We start from the raw sequence: 12,088 nt of genomic DNA, 5'->3' as shown, positions 1-12,088 counted from the left end.
AAAACGGCGGCGCGAAACGACTAATACATCTTTATGTGCTATTAGGGTCTTTTGAGCGGCAGGCCTGGAAGCCTGTCTGTTTTTTTTCCTTTTTCTTTTTCTTTTTTTTTTTAAGTGCTGTGCGATTGTCATTTATTGAAAGCCGTAATGGGCAACAGGGACACGGCCGCTCAACGTGCCTTTAATAGCTGTGTGAAACATTAAAAGTGGGGAATTTATTAGGAAGCCTTTTAACTAATGAATCTCAAGCGCTGCTGTACTCGCACGGTAAAAGCCTTTCTAATTTCTGTGAAGAAATATACGAGAGAGAGAGCTGCCTCCGCAATGACTGAAAACAAAACAACACGCACACTTCTGCACATCAATACAGTCTCGTGGAAATCAAGTGATGAACATGCAAAGTGTTGATTCGTAGCGATGACGGTAATGCTTTTATTGGTAGAAACGATACAAACGTTTGTTTATCGGGGCATGTGATGTGGCTTAAAGCACTTGCTGTTTGTTTCACCTTTAGATTGTTCAACAAATGTATATGGTCTTAATAAATCAACATAATTTAAAGTTGCACTGTGTGCATAATATATTTTTTTATTTATATTTAGAAATTATCTTTGCAATATCATGTATTCTGTATTATATGTTCTATATAATATATTTTCAGTTCAATAAGATACATAGGATACTAGATGTGGTATTTTCACAAAACGTAGATCATACTATGGCAAATACTGCAAGTCTTCTTATATCTTGTGCTTCATAAAGCATTGCGATTCTAACCTTGAGTATGTAATGATTTATTCTTTTTCATTTGACTGCAGTACATTTTTTATGATAGGTGACTTTCGAGTGACATTGCTTGCAAATTGCATGTTTTATCTCCAGCTTGTTCTTCCCAGTAATGCTGTAAAACCCAAAATGAACACAGATGCTCTTTTTGAATATGAAAAAAAAAAAAAACATCTTAAATTTGTGCAGCTGTGCTGTCGTTTACTTCATCATATTCATACGTCTGCTCTCAGATGAGAGTAATAACGAACTATGCATTTGTAATGAATATCCAGTGTCAAAGGCTTGAAACAGAAAATAATAACTAGATTTGCATTTCCTGAAGGAAACAGCAGTGTTTGCAAAGAAGGAAAAAAATAAAAAGTTGACAGTTTAGGATGGTGTAGTAAGTGTTGATGATAGTCCAGTCTTTTACTAGACATTTATGACATTATGATATTATTTTAATCTTTTCTTGCAAAGATATATTATATTATATTATATTATATTATATTATATTATATTATATTATATTATATTATATTATATTATAACCTTACTGTGAACAAAAGTAGTAGGGTTGTAACGATACACTCATGTCAGGATTCGATACAAATCATGATACTGAACTCAGGATATGATACTATTGCAATTTTAAGCCGAGATACATATGTTTTTTATTATAATTACTTTGTTATTATTACATTATTATTATTATTATTATTATTATTATTTTTATTTTTATTTATTTATTTATTATTTATTTATTCATTTATTCATTCATTCATTCATATTATTAATATTTTATTATCAGTAAACTCTGTAAATGTAAATTTTTTCCTCACGCAGTACTCGCGCTTTCACTGCAGGCATTTGTCGGATCTCTTACACGCACAGACTCTCGCGATGCTCACTATGTCCCGCCTCTCCCGCTATTAATGCACTAATAAGAATAAACCATCTAAAACGCTTTGAATAATCATACTACTAAAATTAAATGTGATATGGTGATTTAAATGTTTGCGTTCACACTTTGAGAAATTTGGCTTCAGATGATCATTAATGCAATCAATCACAGTTCTAATCGCAAAAAAAGCATGTCAAAATGACTATTAATGACTTATAAATGGTTAGTTCATCCAAAAAATCTGCATTTACTTACTCTCATGTTGTTTTCGTGCATCACACAAGCATGTGCATGTCCGTTGTTGTAATACTATTCATCATATAAAGCCATCGTGTCTCTTCAGAAGACTTGGATTTGGATTAGACCACTCCATTGATTATTTTTATGATGCCTTTATGACTTTTTTTTATCTTTTAAGTTTTAGAGGAATGGACTTTAAATGGAGGGACAGAAATCTGTCAGGTTTCATAAAAAAAAAAATATTTTCATTTGTGTTTGGAAGTTGAACGAAAATCTTATAGGTTTGAAACAACATGAGAGTGAGTACATGATGACAGAATTTACATTTTTGGGTGAATTATGCCTTATAAATGCAGTAGGGATGGGACAATACATAGATGCATCGCGAATCGAGAAATGATTCTGGATCGATTCTAATATTTTCTGTATGTGTCTTGATTCTCTCTCGAATCAATTCTGAGCTTAGTTTTTAACAGCAGATGGCACTGTGTGCTTTAGAAACAGACGTACTCTGATTCCTTCCAGTTCCTTACACACACCACTTGAACCTTCTATAAAATAATCATTCATAAAGTTCAAAAAGGTTGAAACGAATTACAAGGGTGTTTGCAATGGGCTTTTTACATTAATCTCGCGTCATAAAAGCATTCTGAGGTGCAAGTACATTCTCAGACTCAGCCAAACGCATGAGCGCTCTTCTTTGTGAGCATTTGAGCATGCGGTTAAAAAATAGCCTAGAGCGCCATCTGCTGTTAAAAATTAAGCTCAGAATCAATTCGCGATACATTTGGAAAATATCAGAAACGATCCACGAATTGTCCCAGCCCTAAAATACAGCAGGCTGAGTTTTGGAAAACATACTTTATTTTGCGAATCATATCGTTTAACTCAACAATACATATCGCAATATCTCAATAACGATGTATCATTACACCCATTAATTAGTAGTGATTTTACAAGCATTAAAGTCCCTGTGAAGTGGCATGATGAGCGCAGATTTCCTTGATGTATTGAGGTTTTTCTGATTGAAGCATGAAGTTTGGGTGGGGCATATAAGAGCTTTTTAAAAATAGTCAATAGCATGATGCTCTGATTCGCCCTAAATTTGGCACACTTAATCTCTAGACACTTATGACAAAAGGTTATCAAAAATAATTTAGATTTCTCAAATTTAAAGCAGAACTAAGTAACTTTTTTTACCTTCATAAATAGTTTTCTAAGTCCTTACAATGGTTAATTGACTTGTAGTGGTGTGTTTGAGGCGTGCACTAACCCCCTCGGGCACGTCTACACCAAAAAACAGCACTTGCAAGTTGAGCTGCGCTTGGGGTATTTACGACGGTGTGATTCACTGAAGGAACCTGTAGGGGGAGCTTCGCAAATCTTACTGAGTTCCGCTTTGGAACTAACATATGGATATACTTTCAAAGCTTTTATCAAGAAAACAAAGTTTTACACCACCTTGAGTTTTTTAAAATCTGGTTGTTTGACTGCTTCTCACAAAATTGGGTGTATCAGGATACCCCTGACAATGTGTTTCTTTTATTAATTTATTCATTTTTCTTTTAACTGCGAATTGTTAATTTTCACTGCAGATGAAGGCTATAATTCTAAAGTTTTAAATCCAGTCATTTTGCATCAGTGCAAATGGTTAAATATTTCCTCACTTTTTGAAGTCAGTTGTCTCTTTCAGAACTAGCATGCATTTTTGTAATCTTCATCAAACCATCATTTACAATATCAGAAGAGTTTAAATTTTGTTGACTTTGCAGCAACAACGCACAATTTTTTGAAAAAAAAAATATATATATGGAAATTGTATCACTAACTCATCTACATGAGATATTTCTGCTTGGACTGCGATTATTGTGTTTTGCAATTATTTTTGGAAGAAGCAATGCATTACAGATATCTTCAGCGATGTGAGTCAATTACTAGCGTGAATCAAATTATAAGCGTTCTCTTCATTAGCCGTGTGGAATAGTAAACATCTCTGCTCAGGAGTTTGCAGTCTGCTCATAGTACACACTGAAACAGAGAAACATCTCTGATTAATCCCCCATGATTCCTGGCATTAGAGATCACTTTTTAACGGGCGGAGCTTCAGGACCGTGAGCGGAGTGTAAATAAAGTATAAATGCAAGGGCAGTGCTTTCAGCTTGAAGCATTTGAACAAACCTCCTGCATTTGCTCATGTGTGGACTTTTTGGACAATAGACCACTCATCCTTTTTTTCTCATCCTTTTTTCTTATCCTCCATCTTTGTTTCTCTTTACCTGTTCCAGCAGCTCTGCTCAAGAGAAATAAATGGCCCTCCTGTTTGTTGGTGCTGCACCTGTCATTTATCAGATACTTTTGCTCGTAGGTGTGCGAGTTCTTTGAAGAAACGTGCTGGAGTTCAGTGTGTGTGTGTTGGTGTTTGTATCTCTGGAGCGGGTAATTTAGTGCCGTGTGGGCTCGAGGCGGGCAGATAAGCTGTTTGCTAAAACTAACAATTAAAACTTGATCATGCTGTCAGTTCAAATGGAATGAAATGGAACCAAAAAGTAATTAAAAGGATAGCGTGCAAATGACAATTATATCTTTTAGCTTTCTATTACCAGCGCTGTGAATTTAATTATTGCAGCAGCTTCGACACAAATGTGCACGCATAAACGCAGACTTTAGGATAAGTGAGCAGGCTGCCTTTGTACAGAGCCATGTGCATTTTTTTGCTCATAGCTTTTTAAAACCAGGACAGTCAAGAAATCCATGCGAGACGGTGCAGGTATTTAGATGTTGCGGTGAAATGATTGCTGGGGGCTATGTTGGTCCAATTAGTGTGTTTAAAGTCACGGGTGAGTTTCTGCTGTGTTCCCAGCTCACCCAGTCAGCACATATGGCCGAGGGCCCTTCATCCACAGAGTTAATTAGACTGTCAGGATCCATCGGCCTCACCGTGGACTCCCTCCTCCCCCCGCATACAGGTGGTCAGATCTCCGGCTGCCCACAGTTTTAGAGCTGTTACTTACCATCGTGCACTCGCCATATGTCCTGCAAAGACAACTTTCAACCACTTGATTATATCATCATAATATCTGCAGATATATTTAGTGCGCCTAAAGAAATGTGCTTTTGTTCTCTGCACTGGAGAGAAGGAAACATGGTCAAGGGAATGCTGGCTCCCCGCTGATAATGGTTTCGCTCGCCGGCAGTGCGAAGAAACGCTGCGAAACCGTCAGACTGAACGTGTTAAGGGTGCTCTGGGCACAGACTGCGAGCATCTTGAGCACTAGTTCGTGTAGGAGTAGAGCGAATCGCTGTCCTGGAAACCATGTCATTGCCGCAGTATGTGCGATTGGTACATTTTGATGGAAAGAGTACAAAAATAAAGTATACTGGAAGCAGAACATTATTTGTTTTAAAGGGGTCATAAAAAGCGTGATGTACAAATATAATAACTTTTAGAACTGAAAACTTCCTCAACTATTGGAAGAGCAAAAGCAAAAATGGATTTCTGATGTCAGGAAGTTAGGGATGAATGACCCACCAACATGTACAATGTCATTTTGTATTGACTATTTGGTGTGGACATTTGGCTTTCAGGTAATGAGGAAGTAGAATAGATACTGTTATCCCCAAATGATAGAACAACTAACAAGAGTTAAGTCTGTCAAACCTGTTCCTAGCTGTAAGCCCCTTCCTTCTGAAGAATCCCTTTGTTAGGAAAAACTGGGTCCCACTTTATATTAGGTGGCCTTAACTACTATGTACTTACATTTAAATTAATAATTTGATACAATGCACTTAGTGCATACATCCATGTTTTTACATTGTACTTTTATTTTAAAAACACCTGCATGTAATTACATCTGTAATTAATTTCTGTAATTACATTTATAATTACACTGTTGACCTTCCCTTACACCTTACCCCTACCCTTAAACCTACCCATACCACCAAACCTGTCCCTAACCTTACCCGTATCCACCTCAATAGCAGCAAAAGTGTTTTGCAGTACAATATGAACACAATAAGTACATTGTGCTTATTTTTTGATGCAAGTACATAGTAGTTAAGGCCACCTAATATAAAGTGGGACCAAAAACTGATTGTAAAACAGCCTGAGAAGGTGAAAAAGGTCACGTCGAACCTCATGAATGACTAATTTGGAAATATCTACATTGGCTACACATACACAAAATCACACGCCTCATACAAAGTGCATGGGAGACTCAATTCACAATTGATTTCAGTGAAGTTTGAGCTTAGCATGTTGCCATGTTAGCATGTTACTAAGGCACCTGTTTTCAATGATGTGATCACAAGTGGTCAGCATGATCTGGAATCAGCTGTTTCCACATGAAATTAAAATGCATTTCAAATGCATCTCCTGTAACCACTTCTGTTTAGATTTATCTGTTTAGACACTCCCATCTTCAGTCGTCACACTCTGCATCACTTTCACAGCAGAGCTGAATGCGTTGCTTGGATAACATTGACTGAACACAACGTTCAATTGTGTTATTAGAGGCCGACCGATTTGTCGGTTTTGCCGATTCATCAGCACCGATAACCAATTTCTGGAACTATCGGCTATCGGCAATAATCCACACCGGTTGCCTCCATTGCGGCAGCGGCTGAAAGGGCTCCACTGTCATTACACATTTCAAGAGCGCCCTCTAGAGGAGAAATAAAAACTATCACACCTCATGGTGTTTCACTTTATTTACTGAGCGTTTCAGTTTTTGTGATGCGCATCCTGTTTGTTTTCTTTATTTTACAAAAGCACAATGGTTTGTTATTATTGTAAATGTACACAAATAAATGTAGACCCATTACAGTTTCGAGTTATGCATTACTCTTATCTGTATGGCCAAAAATTAGTATTTTAAGTTCTTTCCAATGTTAACAGGAAAAATATGCAAGTGGTCACGCAGGCGCATCATGCAGTAAGCGCACTACTAATTTATCATCCTCACTCTGCACAAACACTTAAATATGTGCTTATAAAAAGCGCACATTGATCTAGGTTAACGTTAGAGCGAGCAGCCATGCAAAGTGCCTACAATTTAAACCACTGTTTACACATGACAACTGCACTTTACTAGAATCACCCTCAGTGATTTGATTCTGGAACCAGGCCTGGACTGTTGATATTTATAGATGGCCAAGGTGTCAGTGCCATTAACTAAGATTAATAAATGCTGTCGAAGTATCGGCATGTACTGCCCAACTTAATTATCGGTATCGGTTAAATCCAATATCGGTCGACCTCTAGGTGGAGAACAGGTGTGGATCTTCAAACACATTTGACAACATCAGCATCTACATTACGAAAGCGATCTAGGTTGAATGCACTTTCAAAAGTGGACAAGCTCAAAATATTTTAGACACCATTTACACCTATGTTTTGAGTCATCCATTCAAGATCGGCTCAATGAAAACATAGTAATTCCAGATACAACCTATCAGGGCCTAAGGGACACGATACACAGTGGAAAAATACATAGCACACCAAAATATTTGGGTACAACTGTCAATTTTATTTACGTTGCACTATATTTATTGCTAATTTTAACTATTAAATGGAATTATTTTATATGCAACACTCTACTCTGCTATCTTGGGATAATGTTTTCACTGAGCTCTTTGCAATGGACTTTGAGATTGTCATCTCTGTGAAGCAAGTTTTGGAAAAGATGTTTTGAAATTGTAATGTTTTAAATTTAGAATAATCTATAACATGGTGCACTTTGTCTGAATGGACACCTTTGGCAAGCAAGCCAGTGCTGGACCAATGGGACACAAGTCCATTCGCTTTTTTTGGGATTGACTTTACAGTCAACACAAATTCAAAACTGACCCTCTAACTTCCTTGTGTTTTTGAGTATGATTCATCAGTGCTCCATATGAAAAAAAAACACACACACAAAAAAAGCCTTTCTAGTTTTAGACAGAGTGGAGTAAAGCCGAGATTGTGCTTTCAGGTGCAAATGATTTCAGACACTTAAAGTTCTGAATGGGAGCCTGGTCTGATGGTGTTAGATTTACCCCCGAGCCTGAAAGTGAACGAGCTGAAATGGGCAGCCAGTGTGGCAATCACTCCACTCACACACTGTGATGAAAAGTCCAGTTTACTGCCGCTATTTCTGCAGCCAGTAAAGAGAGATTAAAAACCCTCTTTTGACGTACAGCCGACTGAGAGTTTGCCAGACTTGTTTTAAAACGTGTCGTACACTGTATGGGTTGGCTGATGGATTACCTCAGGGCTACATTACCGTGTGGAGTGTACAATAGCACATGGGGGACCACCCTGACCCACATCATGATTTCATGTAGTTTGACGAGCATTCATCACAACACTGAGTGCGCTTCAAAGGAAAATAACCAAATGTGAGACATTTACTGAGATCATTAAGTAATGACAACTCCGTATTTGCTACATGTATGCATTACTTTGAGGTGAATGTTGGGGCACGCATACATTTGCATTCATTTGCATGTTTAAGGTGTGCGGGGACACTGGCAGTCCTTTACAGACAAAGCTGATAAATCAAAATGAAGGGGGCTCTTAAAACAAGTGCAGCAGTTTGGTAACCGTGGTGAGACAACCGTTCAGTAGGATAGGAAGAGAGCTCCTAATTACCTATGAATATTTATAAGTTGGTCCTCTGTAGACCCACCCTGGGAATATGATGGGTCGGACCAGCTGAGTCTGATGCTGCCATCCTGATGGGAGGCGTAGAGGGATGCACCTTCTCCTCACGTTCTTTTTTTTTTTAGAGAACACGTGGCACTGAGCAGAAGGTGAAGTTATATGGAAACACCAACCTCCAATGAAGCGCTAACAGCTTTATGGAAGCTTTTTTTGTAATTGGCTCCAATTAGGCTATTAAAGCTGATGAAGTTGATCTCTGTTTTAAAACCTAGTGTGAGCTCCTTGCCTGTCTACTGCCTACTTTCAAGGCAGGAACTGAAATGGAACCTTGTAATTGGCTGATTTGTATATTCTATGTTAGGGGGTTGCACAGACTAGTCGGCTTAAAATGCTCTGCATGACGCTTTAAATGGGTCATGAATTGCATTAGTTTCCTGGGGTGCACTTATGATGTTAGTATGATTTTTACATAAAAAATTGTAAACGCCCACTGCTGTGATTGGCTGACATCTTTGCATATGAAAATAACATTACACGTGGAACTCTGGAAAACTTTTAGCACGTTTTTTTCTACTACTGTTCTCAAGGTTTACTAATCGTGAAAAGTGTTGAATATAGCATTATATTTAGATTGTGGGGTGAAAGGTTGCAGTGATGAACATGTAGCTGATCACAGACATGTTGTTGAGCGCATGAATGCAGTGATCTCATTGTAACTCGATTTATGCACACTAACGAGCTTTCATCATAACTAGCACTGCAAACACAATAATGTAAATTAGAGATTTGTTGATTCCAACGGGAGTTTAGAGAACTCAGTCACTGATAACCTTGCTCTGTTTGATTGACAGCTCCAGCGATTGTAAAGGGAGCGTTCTTTGATCAGTTTCTATATATAATTTACTCAGTTTAAATAAAAGATTATTTTCATCCTACTAAGAGAAACGATGTGAAGTTGACCATGTAGTCACTGGTTGTCACTGATTTACTGACAATAAATGATTTTGAGACAAATAACATCTGACTATATATACATGAATCATTACATATCAGACATCACTGGACATTTTGTTTAGACATGTACACATAATCCGTACACATCAAACGATCTGTAACTAAGCAATAGTGACACAGTAAAAACTTTTTTACTCACATAAGTGTGTTGCACCGTTCCTGTCGGATCCAATATAAAAGGCACAGCATCGTTTTTCTAACTTCAGGCTCTCTGAAAATCCAGTGCAGCTACTGTGTTTTTCCACAACATTTTACACTCTTTAAAGGCGAGTCTATCGCTTAGTTGCTCAATCAAGTGTCAGTGTCATGTCTACTACTGAATCAGTGGGCTGGGCTACAGTGGTAATAATGTAGAAGAAGGCATTGATAATCTTCAGAGGCGGTCTTTCACCTATCAATGACATAATAAATAGGCACATTCCAAAACCAGTCGTAATCTGGGCTTGTTTAAATAAAAGCTGTTTTTGGACTAACAAGGAAGCTTGCAGTTCTGAAACTTCCAGTATATTCTTGTAGTATGATGACCTGATATATGTCAAAAGCTCAAGGAAAATTTGATTTCTCAATTCATGAATCCCTTGCACAGAGCTTGACCTTGACTAGTCACTGATCATGGCCTATAGAGGGCGCAACAGGGAAAAAAAAAATCATCACATTTGTGCTCCGTATCCAACAGTTAAAGGTGCTAAAGAGGTTCTTTTTGTCGACTGAGTTTTTGAAATAAGCCTCCTTCACAGCTCATTTAGAGGGAACGCCTCCCAAAACTCGTGCACGAGTATCTGAACACGAGTGTTTACCACCGGCATTCGCTGTGTTATTAAGCCGGGTACACATTTAACGACTAGCTAAAACATTCTGACTATGCTCAACATACAGCGATTGTTTCCTGCTCCTGAAGCAGATTTATATACTTTCACATGGAATTTGAACACCGACTGTAATCGCAGACTGAAAGCAACTGGCTCTGACTGGATGCGTTTGAGCGCGATCAGTCATGAGTATCAATTTACATTCATAATCGGCCTTACAATCGTTAAGTGTGTGCGCGACTTAAAGCCGTGGATTCATTATGTCGGACTCACCGCAGGTAACTCATAATCTGCAGTTGTTACTCCTGTCTCCTGACAAAAACATTGCATGCAGCGCCTGTGGAGTGTGGAAAGTTACTGGAGCGCGCAGCCGCGCGTCTCTCACATGGATCGTCATGGCAGTGATTGACAAGCCAGAGGGCCAATCCGCGCACACGTCTCTCACAAGGAACGTCATGGCAGCGATTGACAAGCCAGAGGGCCAATCCGCGCACGTCTCTCACAAGGAACGTCATGGCAGCGATTGACAAGCCAGAGGGCCAATCCTCGCACGTCTCTCACAAGGAACGTCACGGCAGTGATTGACAAGCCAGAGGGCCAATCGTTTACGCGATGATCGCGTTAACGATTGGCTGATGTTTTTAAGGCCCTACCTCGTGCACAGATGATGTATATTAATATTATTCCTTTCAGTGCACCTAATAAATAGTCTTTTATCAGTTAGTAAAGACAGTTTCAAGTAATATTGCAAAAATGTATAAAACAAAACATCCTCTTTAGCACCTTTAAAATGACAAATAAAGGGAAGGGTGAAGGGGTATAAAAGAGAATTGGGATTGGGCCTTACTCTTGAATATCTTCTTAGTCATCTCCACCACAAAAATTCTTATTGCTTGTTTTAGACTGATGGGTACTTCACCGCTGTGAATTTTAGGTCACATAGAGGATGCTCTTGAACCTTAAGGTCAAGATGAAACAGAAATAGCAACAAATCTTTTCTTCCGTATTGTGACATACAATACATCCTTGTGTAAAGGATCATTGAAAATGAAAAAAAAAAAAAATGTAGCGTGGGGGCTTGTTTCTATGCATCTGTTGTTGAATGGATGGTGAGATGTGGAAGTTGCACTCTAAAGTGGAGGTAGATGAACGTGAGCTTGCAGTGGCAGGATTTAAGCGTGCTAATGATTGAAGAAATGTGGCATAAGTCACCAGAAAGAAGTCCTTTTATCGCATTTTGATTAAACATCGCAAGGTCAAAATAATGGATCCAGATGAATTGTTGAAAATTAAATGGATGAATTATTCACAATAAGATCTAGAATACATTTACAAAAGAATAGGTGACTCTTTCATTTCATGCCAGTTTTAAAATGACATACAGGACACCTTTATTCTTGTAGACCTCATAGATGTGTGCACACGAGTCCGCAAGACAACTCCTTACTGTTGTAATGAAGTTCACCACTGCAGAACATTCCACGGCTTTTCTGTCCACCTATCAAATGATCCTTATGCAGTCGCATCTTCAGTGCTGTGCTTTCAAGCATCTTTCAGCTATTAATAATCCCTTCCGTTTGGCTTTTCAGTCTCGATTTTAAATCAGATCAGAGCCCTATAATAACTCTCTCAGCCTAATTATTTTTCTTTTAATTTAAAGCGTGCCAGAGCAGAACGGTAAAAGAGAGACCGATAGCATTGTTAATGAATCCT

The 12,088-nt window shown here is 38.2% G+C and overlaps 1 protein-coding gene across 2 annotated transcripts in view; it reads left to right on the top strand.

Annotated features, from left to right (window-relative positions):
- ascc3 (activating signal cointegrator 1 complex subunit 3) overlaps positions 1-12,088 on the top strand; it is a 242,887-nt gene that overhangs the window by 71,505 nt on the left and 159,294 nt on the right. The window lies entirely within an intron of this gene.

The sequence above is a fragment of the Megalobrama amblycephala genome, linkage group LG13 (assembly GCF_018812025.1).
Source record: "Megalobrama amblycephala isolate DHTTF-2021 linkage group LG13, ASM1881202v1, whole genome shotgun sequence".
Lineage (NCBI taxonomy): Eukaryota > Metazoa > Chordata > Actinopteri > Cypriniformes > Xenocyprididae > Megalobrama > Megalobrama amblycephala.
This window is presented reverse-complemented; position numbering and strand designations above follow the sequence as displayed.